Genomic DNA, 14,647 nt, shown 5'->3' on the forward strand with positions numbered 1-14,647 from the left:
TAAAACTAAATTGCCTGCCAGGAGGAGGGAGGTGAGACATGCCTCATCATGTCCCACTCCCTTCTTGGGGACATCCTTTGTAACCCATTGACAGGCCTACGGGTATACAAGACAAACCTGCAAGTCCTCAATTTACACAACAAATCTACGTCCTGTGGCTCATCTCTGATAAACAGCTGCTTATGTTAAAACATTTCAAGCCTTTAGACAAAGCTTCATGTCTTTAACCAATTACAAGTCAAAGAATCTTTTAACCCACCTATAATCTGTAAGCCTCCCCGCCCTTCGAGATGGCCCACCTTTTCAGGCCAAACCAATGTATGCCTCCCACGTATTGCTTTATGACTTTAGCTGTAACTCCTGCCTCCCTGAAATGTATAAAACCAAACTGTAACCCAGCCACAGCGGGAGTCCACTTGCTCAAGGCATCTTGGGCGTGGCTCCAGGTCATGGCCCTCAAATTTGGCTCAGAGTAAATCTCTTTAAAATTATTTTACAGAGTTTGGCTTTTTTTTTTCCGTTGACAAGATTGGTGCCCAGACGTGGGGCTCAGAGAAGACTCAGGACCGCCAAAGGAGCAGCCCGAACTCGGCACCAGGTATTGGCATGGCCATTTTGGGCCCTCCGACTCCGAGCTTCTCCTTTGGCAGAACTGGTAAGTCCTCCTGAGCTCCAGACCTCCCGTTTTTTGTTGATGGTCTTGGTTTACTCTAAGCTGGTTCTTTTCTAGGAATTGTTGTTTGGGATCCTAGATAAGTGAGAGACTGAGTTCCTCAGCTCCAAAGAGAAGGGGCATCTTAATCTCCTCCCAGCCTTGGCAGCCCTGGGTGACCGGGGTCCTGAGTGGGAGTTGCCTGGGGCGATTCCTGGAGACTCAAGTGGCCCTAAAGCAACCTTTCCCCGCCAACAAATTAATTAAAAGAAGGCTCCTCCAGGAAACGCAGCAACCTGGCGCCCAGGCAGCCAGGCAGCCAGCGCAGTCAGTCCCTGGACGACCTGGCACGCACCACTGCGTGCCTCCTTGCCGGCCTCCTCAGGAGCCCAGGCCGCTTCAAGGCCTGCAGAGTGGCGGGTTCCTGGGTGCGACCACGGCCCCTGGCACGCAGAGATTCCGAGAATGTCTACAAGGCCATCCTGGACGTGCAAGGCCCGCAGCGCAGCGGGAGGAGAGCCCAGAGCAACAGGTAGGCAGCTGGACGCGGGGGTAGAGGCCGGCGAGTGGCCGCGCCTGCATGGACACCGGCCCGAGGAGACTTGCTCGGCTTAGCGTCCCGCACGACGCCCGCCACTGTGTTCCCCGACTTCGGACGAGCTCACTTCCCCCAAACCCAAAATGAGAGTGGTACAGGCTCACAAGCCCTTCTCTGCAATTCCCAAGTGCCAAAGCTTCCTGGAAGCCCAGAGGTTTTTTTGTAATTCACCCAGTGACAAAATTTCACATGAACCAATATGACGATGTTGACAGTCTTTATTTATCACAGTTGGCGTGAATATTCATGTTTTGCTAGAGAAATGCAAATAAGCTTAATCTCGGGGTGCAGCCCAAGCCCTGCCGATACCTCGTGCAGGTGTGTGCTGTCCTGTTCTCTTTCTTTTCTTTTTTTTTTTTTTTCATCTTATTGTTATGGGGGATACAGAATTGCAGGTTACATACGTTGCCCATGTACCGCCTTTCCCCCCAAGTCAGAGCTCCAGGCGTGTCTGTTCCCCAGATAGTGCGCGTTGCACCCATCATGTAGGTATATATCCCTCCCTTCCCCACCCCCCCTTCCCGAGTCAGCACCTTCAAGCGTTACCATTCCCCAAACGGTGCGCAATGCACTCATTGTGTAGGCATACACCCATCCCCTCCCCCACCCCCCACCTCAGTCTGATATCCGATTGGTGTCGTTCCCAGATGTGTATTTAGGTGATGATCAGGGAAACCAATTTTCTGGTGAGTACATGTGATGCTTGTTTTTCCATTCTTGGGATACTTCACCCATTATATTAACTGTTCTCTTTCTAATATCCCAGCCAATCTGTATTCGGAAACGCACCTGGACGTGGGGTGGGGCTTGCGGCCTTGCGCTGGCTCAGCTGCCTCGCCTTTCTCTCGGGAGCTTGGGAGTTCAGACGAGATCGATGTGAATGGCAGGCGTCCATTTCCCTTTTGGGCTGTTTCCAACATTTCAGTTTCTTTTTTCCTTCCTTCCTTCCTTTCTTTTCTTTTTTTTTAAAAAAAAAAAAAACCTTTCGATGAGTTTGTTTCAGAAAGAAGGACAGTTATGGTACGGAGGGGAGGTTCTCTCTTCTGAGTCCAGTTGTGTTAATTTGGAAAATCGAAATACAGCACGTTTTAAAAACATCCTCAGAATCCTTGGGCGCGGGGCGGGGTGGGAAGGACCCTGACTTCTCGAACTTTAGCAACTTTTCAGGGAGGGGCGTCTTGAGGGCAAAACAAGATGCGCAGAAACTGACCCTTGTGCCAGGCTCGTGATTTCCTATGGGCGGTTCACTTGGGGGGGTTCACTTCCTCTGTCGGGCTCTCGGTTTGTTCCTCAGCCGAAAGGGAGGGGCAGAGGCTCGGATTTGACTACACTGGGTGCCCTGCCAGGCTGCTGATGAGCCATCTAACTGCCCCCGGCCCAGTGTCCTCGAGTGTAAGCACTGTACCTAAGGATCAGGGTTGTGGCGAGCCTTAAATGGGGGGGGGGCATGGAAGCGCTGGGCAGTAGCTGGTGGTCCCCTCAGACTGCCTGGGGTCTCCCTCGGTGCGCTTCCCTTCGGGTCTGCGCAGCCTTCACTGGGGTTTCTTCTGGAGCAGCCCTCCCCCTTGGTGACGCAGGTGGGGCCCTGTGTCCCGTGGCTCTGCCAGCAGGCAGGCAGCTTCTCTGGGATAGGTGGCTGGATGCAAGCCTTCCTTCCCCCAGCGCCCCTTCGTTTCTGGGCAGGCTCCCGGTGGCGCACTCCCAGGCACATTCTCTGTCCCGGTGACGGTGGGAGTGTGCCTGCCCCTCTGAGCTGTACCACCTGAAGGTGGGGGAATGGCCTTGCCCTCAGACAGTGTGCACAGAGAGTGTGTGCTGAGGAGGGGGCGCAGAGGCAGCCCTTGACCAGGAACCAGGGGTCTGTAAGTCTGCCCAGGGGCCAGCACCTAAGAGCCCAAACCAAGGAGGAAGGAGATCCCCCAGGTCCTGGCATCTCCAGTTGCTGAAGGCAGAGGCAAGAAGGTGACCATGAGAACCGCATGTAGACAACTGGCCAGAGCCGGTATAGGGCCGAGGGTGGAGCCTTCCCCAAGTTTAAGTGGATAGGCAAGAACCAGGAGACCAGGAGGCTGAGGATGGGGAGGAGGGGGAGGCTGAGAGGGGATCCTCGGAGAAAAGATGAAGGAGGGCCCAGAACAGAGAGGCAAGGATGTGAGGAGGGAGGCGACCAGGGTCACTGGGGAGGGTGAAGGGTGCCCGTGTGCAGGCCATCAGCTCAGGGCTCGGGGCAGGCTACTTGGCAGGGCCAGGGCACCCCCAGAAGAGAAGAGCCTCTACCATGTACGGCTTTTTACAGCCTTGTCATTCACCATTCACTCAAATAGCACATATTGAGGGTGTGTACTGGTCACTGTGCTGCACACTGGGGACCCAAAGCGTCATAAGACACAGTCCCAAAGGAGCTAACAGTCCTGTGGGCTCTCACTCAAAGGCTTGCACCCAGGGTTAAGCTCCCGGCATCTCGGAAGGCAAGCATAGGTACCCCAATTTGCCCTGAGTACAAACAGGTTCAGAGAGGTTTAGTGACTGGCCAAAGGTCACACAGCCAGAAAGTGGCTGTGTCCAGGTCAGTTCTGGGCCTTATTTCAGCCAGGTGGCCTTCAGGGTTAGCCACCCTGTTACCCTCAGCAAGAACAGTACAAGCCAAAGGCAAACAAGTGCTCACTTTTCTGCATACACCTATGTGCCCAGCCCTGTCGTGGACATGAATTCTAAACCCTGACCTTGCTATCTGCAGCGGAGGGTGCAGTAGGAGAATCTGACATCCCAGGAGAGGGCAGAAGCAAAGGCTTCTGAGGAGGGAGAGATGGAGGGGGGTGGTGAGCTGGGTGGACACCTCTCCTCCAAGGTGGCCACTCCGGGAGCCAGGGAAGCCTGGCAAAAGCCTCTGAGGCCCCTCCCCCGAGGCCACAGTCCATATTTCTGGGTGTGGTCACCATCCTGCCCCAGAGGCAGGAGAGCGGCCGGGAGCCCCGCCACCGCTGCTGCTGCTGCCGCAGCCGGACATTGGCCACTGGGAGGAAGAGTTACAGCCCAGTTGCCACTTCTTACACAAACAGCCCAGGAGGCGCCGCACCTGAGCAGGCGGCCTGCACGGGAAGGAGCCCGGGGCCCCCGTTCTCCCTCCTCCAGGAACTGTGAGTGGACCCCTTGCCACTGCTGAACACAAGCAGGGGGCTGCCATGGTTTTCTGCCTCCCTCCTCCCCCAGACTCCCCACCAGGCCCTTCCTTAGCCAGGTCCAAAAACTCACCTGGTGACCCCTCCTCTCTGGATCGCAGACCAGCTCCCACTTCCTGGGGCAAACTCCAAGGGCAGCCCGAGGTGGCTGTGACTGAGATACAGCAACTGGCCTCCCGAGGGATCCACCTGTCCTCCCTCGGGGCCAGCCAGGGGCCTTTGGAAAGTGAGGTTGGTAACAGCAGGGGTGCTGCAGCCAAGCTGAGGGGACTCCAGGGAGCCCTTTGTTCCCCTCCTCCAACAGCTCCCCACCCCCCAGCTAGGGCAGCCCTGGGGTTGCTGGCTGCTTTCCGCACAACTGGCCTGACTTTCCCTCCCCGTGACTCACCTGGGCCCGGGAGCCCCGCTGCCCAGCCTGTGACCTGGCTTGTGAGATAGCAGGTTCTTGGGTTCCCCCCCCCACCCCACATAGCTCTGGCCACCCAGAGCTCTCCCCACCTACCCCTCCATTCCCTGCAGGCCGTGAGGTGGCCCCCCATGGTCCTCTGGGGATCTCCCTGGAGCCCCAGCCTCATTATTCACCTCTCAGCCCCTAGTTCCCTGCAGCCCCAAGCCTCCTACGATGGGCCCTTGACAAGCCCACCCGCCTCCTCCCCTCCTTCCTGGGCCCCAGCAGTCGGTCTCACTCTGCACCTATTTTCTCTGCCCTTCCTAGAGCTGATTGTGTCCAGCAGTGGGAGAGGACGGGCATCAGTACTGAAATGTCAGCCTGCACAGGTGGTCAGTGCCAGGCCCTGGGGCATGGGAAGAACATGATACAATGTGACAATGCGATATGCTGTGGTTATGATATGACGTGGTGGTGTGTCTGCTGGGTGCAGGATCTTGCTGGGAGAGGAAGCTCTAGGGATGCTTCCTGGAGGAGGGTGTTTGTTGCCAGAGGTAAAATCTAAAGTTTTCTACAATTCCCTCCCATGAAACTCTCTGGACCCAGTGCTTTTTCAGTGGCAGATTTTTTTCTCAGTGATGATTAGATCTATTCAAGTATCTACTAGTTCTCTAGTTAATTTTGGTCATTTTATATTTTACTATGAAAGCATTTGTTTTCTCTAGATTTGTATATATTACGCTTTTAAAATTTATTAATTTCTTTGTGGCCAAGTAAATGATTTTTTCTAAGTTTTTCATAGACATATGGAAAAAATGTACACTTTTTATTTAAGGGATAAAAGGTCCCTTATGTATCAAATCAAGTTTATTAAGTTTATTGATTATGTATGATTCAAACTTTCACTTCCTTTGTATCCTTTTTGTTTTTGGCCTTTTATGCTAATTCTAATGAAGTTTTATTAAACCTCCCTCTCAAATTTTCCCTATAAAGTTCTTCTGGTGCTTTTATTAGTTTTTGCTTTTCATATTTAACGATGCTGCTTTTGGGAGCGTGCAGATTATGAGTATTCTATCTTTATGAATTGTGCATTCCTGTCACTACATGTCATCTCTCTTTATCCTGTTTTAGTGCTCAATCTTAAATTTTACCCTTCTATTATGGCCACTCTTTATTTTGCATTATATTACATTAAAATAATCCTTTTATTCTCAACCATTATCATGTTTTAAACTGTATTTCTTGTACACATCATATCACTGCATTTTAAAACCTGAGCTGACTCTTTTAGTAGGAGAATTTGGTCTGTTCGAGTTTCATTTAATAACTGACAGGCTAATTTTATTTATTTATTTTCCGCTGAGGAGTCATAAATTCCAGACATCCTATTTCACACCTGAAAACTTCAGCATGCATTTCTGAAAAGTAATGTTTTGTTTTTTTATAACCACCCTACCATTATTATAGCTGACAAAATTAACATTCATTCCTGAATGTTGTCTAAGACCTAGGCTACAGTCAAATTGCTTCCGTTTTCCTAGCACATCTCTCTCTCTGCCTGCCTCTCTCTCTCTCTCTCTCTCTCTCCTGGTTTGCTTGCACCAGGATCCAGTCCAAGGTTGTGCCTTGCTTCTGGCTGTCTCTTTAATCTCTTTTGAACACCCCCCACCCTTTCCTTTGCCTTGACGCTGAGCTGACTCGTCAAGAGACCAGACCAGTTGCCCCGTGGGGTACCTGTCTGTCGTGTGTGCTGGCTTCCTTGTGGCAGCGTTTCCCTGTTCTTCTAACCCGTGTTACCTGTGAAGCGGTAGGGTCTGAAAGGTTCAGGCGTGGGGATCACCAGGGCTCAGCGACAGATGACGCTAAGGAGGCAGGAGTCACGGATGATTCTACCTGAGTAACAGGTGATGCTGACATGAGAAAGGGAGACAGTTTGATTTTGGACATCTTCCTAGGCCTACAAAGGACACCCCGGCAGCAGTTGGATGTGTGAGCCTAGAGAGGGGTTGCGAGTTGGTGACCTATAGCTGGTCGTGCTCTCGCAGGCGACAGAGTGAGAAGCAAGGTGAGACACCCGGCACTGGGGCTGTGGCAGAGGCGGTGCAGCCCCAGCCCAGTCAGGCTGAAGGAGGACCGGATCTGTCATCAAGGGAATGTGGAAGGCCTTCCGAGCAGGGGGCTGGTGTCTAAGTGAGGGACAGAGAAGTCAACTCTGAAAAGGAGGAAGGGAGAAAGGAATTAGTCGGTAAAAGGCGATGCGAGCTGGGCCCAGGGAGCACCCAGGCCACTTCTTTGTTCCTGCCCAACATCTTACTTGCCTCTGTGAGTACACAGCTGTGAGATCTGGGTTATCGATATCTCATTATTGGTAATAAATACAATTAATGCAATTGTCCCATCCATCTGCAGCACTAAATACTTTGAAAAGCACTTTCAAGAACATTTCCTCATTCTGTCTTCACTACAATTTCTGGAATGGGCAGAGTAGACATTTTATACTTGGGGAAACTGTGGCAGGGAGGCATTGTGACTTTCTGAAGGTCACCCAGGTGGCAAGTGGCCAAGTCAGGACTGTGTGACTCCAGTGGTCCTCTGAAAGTCACGTCTGCTTCCTCCTTCCCTAGGTGGACGAACCCCCGGAGCTTGTGTACGTCAACGTAGAAAGGCAGCCTCGGGCCACTTCGCCGGGCGCTGCTGCGGCCCCCCCACCCCAGCCCAGTGTGGGAGACGCACACAGGCACCAGCACCGGGCGCCCCTATTACTACAACCCGGACGCGGGCCTCGTGACCTGGGAGTCGCCCTTTGAGACTGCTGAGGTCTCCGCTATCCCAGCCACCTCCTTGGGCAGCCGCGAGAGCCTCGAGACCTAGTGGAGCCAATACTCGGATGAGGAGAGCCCCAGGGTGTTCTTCTACAGCCCCCTGACCGGCGACACCGCCTGGGAGGAGATGCGCAGAGACTAGCCGGGGCAGCCCCAGGGACCAGAGGGTGAGGGGCGGGGCTATCTGCGATCCCTCTGGTCCCGCCTCCTGCTCCACCTAGCCCCAGGGACCCCATGGTAAGGGGGTGGGCTAGTCCCTACAGCCCCCCAGCCCCGAGACGGACTACCCTGAGCTGCTGACCAGTTACCCAGAGGAAGACTATTCCCCCGTGGGTTCCCTCGGGGAGCCCGGCCCCACCTCTCCCTTGACACCAACCACTTCACCCAAGAGCAGGTAGGGGCAGTGGGCAGATGGACCCAGACAGCCGTAGGTGGCTCCCCTCTACTTTCCTCACTATTAGCTCCCCTTAGCACTCTAAACTGCAGCTGCCACGCAGACCCTAAGCCAGCCCAAGATTCGGAGTCACCTGCATCTGCCTCTCGGAGCTTCCTGCTGCTGACTTGGACCCTGGTTGGAGGGAGCCTTTTCTCTCCTTTCATGAGCTGGGTAGGGGGCCCTGATCATCCCTCTCCCCACAGTGGGTGAGGTTGGAGGACCAGCACGGGAAACAATACTTCTATAACCCAGACAACTCCTCCATCCGGTGGGAGCTGCCCCAGGTAACCAGCTGGGGAGAGAGGGGGAGACTATATATGACAGTGTCTTCCTCCCCAGGTCCCTGTCCCTGCCCCTTCAAGCATGCACAAATCTAGCCAGGACAGTGACACTCCAGCCCAGGCCAGCCCTCCTGAGGAGAAGGTAACGGGGGTGGCATGAAGGCCCTGGCAGGACCACTACAGAAGAAACAGGGAGTTTCTGGAGATCCTGGGGACAAAGAATGGATGGGACACAGCTGTCTCCCCCATGGGCCCCAGAACTAGCCCCCAGAGGTGGGTGAGGCTGGGAAGTGGGAAGGAATCTCTCCTGCCGCTGCTGCCGGGGAGCAGGCGCCACCCGCTCCAGCCAGGAGGCTGGGCTGGTACCGAGCGTTCAGTGGAGACACAAACCCAGCCCGTGGGGGGTTGCAGCTGAGGGGGAGACTAGCCTCTGCCCCTCATGCCTCACCCTCTGGACTACCTGCTCTTTCCCCTTCTCTTAGATCAAGACCTTGGACAAGGGAGGGTGCCGCATGGCACCAGGATGGTAGACAAGGGAAAGCAGCTCCAGTGAGAGCCCCTCTGCACCTAGACCAGGGCAGGGTGGGCCTTAAAGATGAAGTTCACTCCCCATATGCCAAGCTCTTATTAATCTTCACAGTGACCTCATGAGAGGTCCTGTGAGGAAACTGAGGCACCGATAGATTAAAGTGACTTGCCCAAGGTCACCTGGCTACCAGGTGTTAGATTTGGGAGTCCACCCCTCTAAGTCGGGTGCCCTACGCCTGTTCCTAAGCTCTGTGCCCGGCTCCTGGGGCTAGGAGAGGGGCCTCAGCCTAGGACCAAATCTAAGTCCTGCCCACCAGCCGCTTCCCCACCCCCATCTAGGAAGAAGCACTGGAGGGCCTCCTGGACAGTGCTGGAGGGTGATGTCATGACATTCTTCAAGGACTCAAAGACCTCAACTGCAGTTGGCCTGGTGAGGCCCAGGCCCTCAGGGCAGGGACCACCCCAGATGCTCTGTCTGGCTTAGAAAAGACCAGGTCTGAGACAGCGGTCCATGAGTGTCAAAGGAGCTGGGCCTTGGCAGGGAGGGGGTGATGACAGCAGGTTCACCCCAGGACAGGCAGTTTCAGCCACTTGGGGATGGAGAGCAGTCCTTGAGGGTGGATAGCTCGAGGCTGGAGGGCAGGGAGGCTGGGGGCTGGACACACCTGCTCACAGGGATGGGTCTCTGCTCCTTCCTTTCATCTCCTGGGCGGACAGGCAGCAAGGAACAAGGCAGCCAGCAGGATCTCTGGGTTCCAGGAACTTTTGGGTCCCTTTCACCCAGCAACCCCATCCTATCCCTACAGCCACGTATGGTAGCTGGCCCATTGGAGCTGAGGGATCCCTGTGACCCTGCCCACCCTTCCTCCCCGTCCCACAGAGGCAGCCTTCCAGGTTCTGCACTCCTGCATACACAGTGGAGCTGAAGGGGGCCTCTCTCTCCTGGGTCCCCAAAGGCAAATCCAGAAGGAGGGAAGGGGCATCCTGATGTCCAGGACCCTCACTGTAGGCAAGCCCCAAGGAGGAGCACCTAGGAAGAGTTGGGGCTGGAATTCTTAGGGCTCAAGGCCACGAGTAGTTCCCTCCCCAGGAGCTGAGTTACTCGTCCTTGCCCTGGAGGGTAGTGAGAAGTAGAGGCCTCTGGGAGATGAGACCCTTCCTAGAATAGTGGCCGCTAGAATGGTGGCAGCATCCCAACCTGAGACAGGAAGCTCCCTGGCCCTGGTGCTTACTCTGACGGGCTGGGCAACCTGATCTTTCTCCCCAGGTCCCCATCCCTGCCCCTGGGCCAGAGCCCAGCTTCCGACTGGACTGGGTCCCCAGTGGGTAAGCCAGGGCAGTGGATGAGCTGTCAGGCTCCCCCAGCAGGCAAGGGTCCTCCCATGCCACACCCTTCACTGTTCACGTGCTGTCTCATTTTTCTTTTTCTTTTCTTTTTCTATTTTTTGGAGCTAGAGTCTCGCTCTGTCACCAAGGCTAGAGTGCCATGGCGTTGTGATAGCTCACAGCAACCTCAAACTCCTGGGCTCAAGCAATCCTGCTGCCTCAGCCTCCGGAGTAGCTGGGACTACAGGCACACACCACCACGCTTGGCCAATTTTTAAAAACTTTTTTGTAGAGACAGTGTCTTGCTTTGTTGTCCCGGCCAGTCTCAAACTCCTGGCCTCAAGCAATCCTCCTGCCTCAACCTCTCAAAGTGCTGGGATTACAGATGTGAGCCACTGCACCCAGCCTAACCCTTAGCTCTTAAAAAATGTTTAGTGTGTAGCTCCACAAACTTGGGATCTAGAGGCATGAGGCCAGTGCTTGCAAAAGAGCTCCCTGGAGGTTTAGTTAGGAGTCTCAGGGCTGTTGGGTACCATATGATGATGATAGCCAAAAGCATAACCTTGTACCTCAGTTCAGTAAAAGCCATTCTACAAGGAGCCTGAGTGTGTAGCTTTCTGATGATTCACCAAGGTTCATTCAATTCTAGAACCAGGATATCTACAGAGCAGAGTTGGAAAACTGGTTTCGTCTCATGAGCTACTCTGATCTGGAGCTACCTTGAGAATTCTGGAGCCTTCTCTAGGCTTGGCAGGGTAGGGTTCTATGATCAACTAGCAATGTCTGCTATAGTGTCATGTGGAGGAAGGACATCACATTTGCTAGCCATGTCCCTTCTCTGACCTCGAGGAACAGCCTTCAAACAGTTCTCTTATGAAGGTCATCTGTGGGCTTTTGATGAAAGTGTCAGACCAAGATTTTCTGAGCTGTCTGTGCTGGCCAGGAGCAGGAGGCAGATGGTGCTCTTGGAAGCTGCTCAGGCCAATGGGAGGCTGACAGTCCTGAGTGGAGGTCAAGGAACCCCCTGCCTCCTGGCTGGCTGGCGGCTACCCTCTCTCCACTCTGGGTGGCCTGTAGGCAACTCCAGGACATTACTCAAGAGACAGCCCCAAATTCTATATCTCAAGGACAGATGGGTTAGTTGGGCCCAGGTGATGTCCACAGCAGGTCTTCCTAGTCACCCCAAAGCCACAGAAAACATCAGTATCAGTCCCCTGAGAGCTGCTAGTACCCTCAGCCTGCCTGTGCGTGTGGCAGGATCGACGTGTCCTGCAGTACATTGCTGTGTAGCTATATAGCTTGGCTACATTTTGTTTTTTTAACCAGAACGAATCTGCAGAACAGCTTTGTCTTCTGCATGAAACTTTCAGATACAAGCTGATTATGTTTTGAGAGCGCTGCCACCGAGAATGGAAGTTGTTTTAGAAGTTTTATTAGGCCATTCTCTGGGGTCATCCCCAGCAGGGCCCCTGCCTGCTTAGATCACAGCGGGGCCATCCTGGCCACCTCTCAAGAGTCTCTAGTCTTTGCAAGGGAGGTGGAGGGGTGGAACATGCATTTTTCATTTTTTCTTCATTTTTAAAGCAGTTTAAATATTAATAGTATTCATATATGAGTTTAAAAGGGCAGGCGAAAGACAGTCCTCTCTGATTCTAGAAGTTGTTCCTTGTTTGAGATAGTTTCTGCTGCCTCTCCCACTGGACCTAAAGGGCAGGGTTGGCAGGGGCTGCCACTGCCCAACATTGACATTAACCTTGAGCTTGGTCCTCAGAGCCAGAGGCTACGAAGGATCCATCCTCTCAGAAAGGGCTTAGAGCATCAGGCCTGTTGTAGCCAGTTTCCTTCTGGCATTTTGTTTAATTTCTGCTTCTTGAATTTCTGCATCTCGGTGAAGTGGGCTGAAAGGGAATGCGCTGCCCAGGCTGGAGGGTTAGAGAGGGTGGGGACTCCTGGCTGCTAAAGGAGGGGCAGCACTCTAGATCCTCAGTGAGCGTACGGGAGGGGTGCGGGGGACACTCGCTTTCTCTGGGATCTGCTTTCAAATCCTCTCTCCCCACATCTCCTTCCCTGTCATTTCCAGTGGCCGGGTCTGTCCCTCAGGAAGGGTCCCTCCCTTAGTTTTTTGCAGGCCAGTTCTCTGGGTGAGGCCTGCCACGTCCTGCGGGGGCTCATGTGGAGGTGGGTTGGGGCAGGAGAAGTTTCCCCGACAGCTGAGCCATGCACATCTGCCCTCCATTGCCACTAGCTATGTGCCCATGAGGAAGCTGCTAAAACTCACTGAGCCTTGGTTTGGTCATCTGTAACACAGAGAAGCTGTCACCCACTGCTTTAAGTGAGGTGGAAGCCCTTGGCTCCATTAGGCTCTGAGTTCCTGGGGGTAGGGGAGAGGTCACCTCCATCTCTGTACCCACCCCCCTCGGTGCCAACCCCCAGGGCAGACTCAGGGAACCAAAGATAACCCAGTGATTTGTGTCCCTCTAGCTACGGAGCTGCAATGGCTCAGAGTACCTGATCCAGCATGACTCAGGCCATCATCAACACCTGGCACAAGGCCATCACCCAGGGCATCCAGAAGCTGGTAGGCAGGGCCTGGGGCCCCTAGGGCCACTAGGGAGGGGTGGCCAGCTGTTACACGGGGCAGCTGTGCCCACTCTGGGACACAGGGAGCTCAATGGCACCAGTGGGCAAGCACCACTCCCTGCAAATGCAGTGTCCCCTGCAGGGCTGTGATGGCAGGATGCTAAAGAAACTGCCTCTGTCATCTGTGAATCCAGCCTGGGGGTGGCCCTGCAGGCACCCTCTCCATGTGCGGTGGGGGGCTCATGCTAGCGGAATTTCCCATTTTGAGGGAGGCAGGAGGAAAAGGCTGGAATGGCAGGCTGCAACTAGAAGGTAAAGTTTAAAAATATTGATTTCAAGAGTCTCCCATTTCTTAGGTTCAAAATATCAATTGTGTAAGTAGAGATAGGGCAGGTCCCCTGTGAAAACTATTTACCTGGAAATGACCTGGGGCTTTTTGACCTTTAATTATCTATGAGCCAACACTAGGTGCAGCTTTTGGCTGTATTAATAGAGGTAGGAACCCAGAGCCAGAGAGGTGATGTTGGTGCAGTTGTTGGCAGTACTCCGGCCCCAGCTGGAATTAGAGCTCAGAACTGGGTCAGAACTGGGAGCCACATACTGGGTTACGTCTACAGGAGCTGAGGAAAATACAGGAAGAGGGGCAAGGCACTGGGAGGTGGGTAGGGGAGGACAGGATGACTGATTCCAACACCTGTAGGGCTCCAGGCAGCTAAAGGAGGCCAATGTGCTGAGATTCCATAGTAGAGGTGAGCGGAGTTAACCTGGGTAAGGGAAAAGAGATCGCTTTGCCTCAGGACAGTGCCTGCTGGGAGGGAATTTCAGGTCCCTTGCCCCGCCTCAGAAGGACCCCTGGCTGGCCCAACTCTCTGAAGCTATGTGATTGCAGTCTGCAGACTCCCCCCCGCCGCCCCCCCGCAGGAGGAAAGTGAGAGCGGCAGTGTGGACTTCAGGTCTAGTGAGCGCCTGGGAAGCTGGCAGGAGAAAGAGGATGACACCTGGCTGAGCCCGGGTGAGTGCAGGGCACGGGGTGGGGAGCATCCCAGAGACCTCTCTCAGCGGGTGGTAATGCCCCACTGGGGCCTGCCCTGCTAACAACCCTGATGCCACTGACTAACTCACAAGGTCCTACTTTCCCTTACATCAGGTGCTCCCACCCTGGGCCCCAGGGGTCTGGAGAGCGCAAGTTTCTGCAGGTGCAGCCCAGATGCCCTCGCTGCGGGAGAAGGGCTACATCAAAGGTACCGGTTTGTAGAGGGCGCGCGCGGGTGGTGCAGAGCCGGGCGGCGGCCGCTTGGTGGCGCTGACGAGCCTCTCTCCCAGACCAGGTCCATACACCTGTGAGACTTCTCATTCGTCTGTTGTTGCCCGGAGCCTGGCACACAGAAGGGGCCAAGTGAAGGTTGATTGAATAAATGAATCAACGTGTCAATTGTCCTATCTTTGAAGCTCTCCTCCTCCACTGATTACTCCGTGGCGGTTTTCTATGCGGGCATTCCTTCCCCTGCAGCCCTTGAACGCTGGTGGGCTGCCCTCCCCGCTGCTCAGGTCACTCCGGCCCCTCCCCAGCAGGCTCACCCACCCAGACAGCTTTACTTTCCGCACTTGTGCTGCCAGACCCCAAATCCACTACGCAGCCCAGAGCCCTGAGCCCCACGCATACCTCCTAGGGCTTCCTCTTTGCTTGTCTTTTTCTGCCCTTCCCACTGTCTGTCTTTCCCGCAAACATTAAGCTCCATCGCAGCAGGAATCTTGTCTGTCTGATGGACCAATGCACCCGCAGCACCTGCCCGGACTCGGAAAATATTTGTGAAATGAATGAATGAATGAATGACTCTCCGTCTGAGGTCCTGCGAA

The 14,647-nt window shown here is 54.3% G+C and overlaps 1 pseudogene; it reads left to right on the forward strand.

Moving 5' to 3' along the window:
• Positions 1-606: 606 nt before the first annotated feature.
• LOC138390316 (rho GTPase-activating protein 27-like) overlaps positions 607-14,647 on the forward strand; it is an 82,818-nt pseudogene continuing 68,777 nt past the window's right edge.

Source organism: Eulemur rufifrons, chromosome 8 (assembly GCF_041146395.1).
Source record: "Eulemur rufifrons isolate Redbay chromosome 8, OSU_ERuf_1, whole genome shotgun sequence".
Classification (NCBI taxonomy): Eukaryota; Metazoa; Chordata; class Mammalia; order Primates; family Lemuridae; genus Eulemur; species Eulemur rufifrons.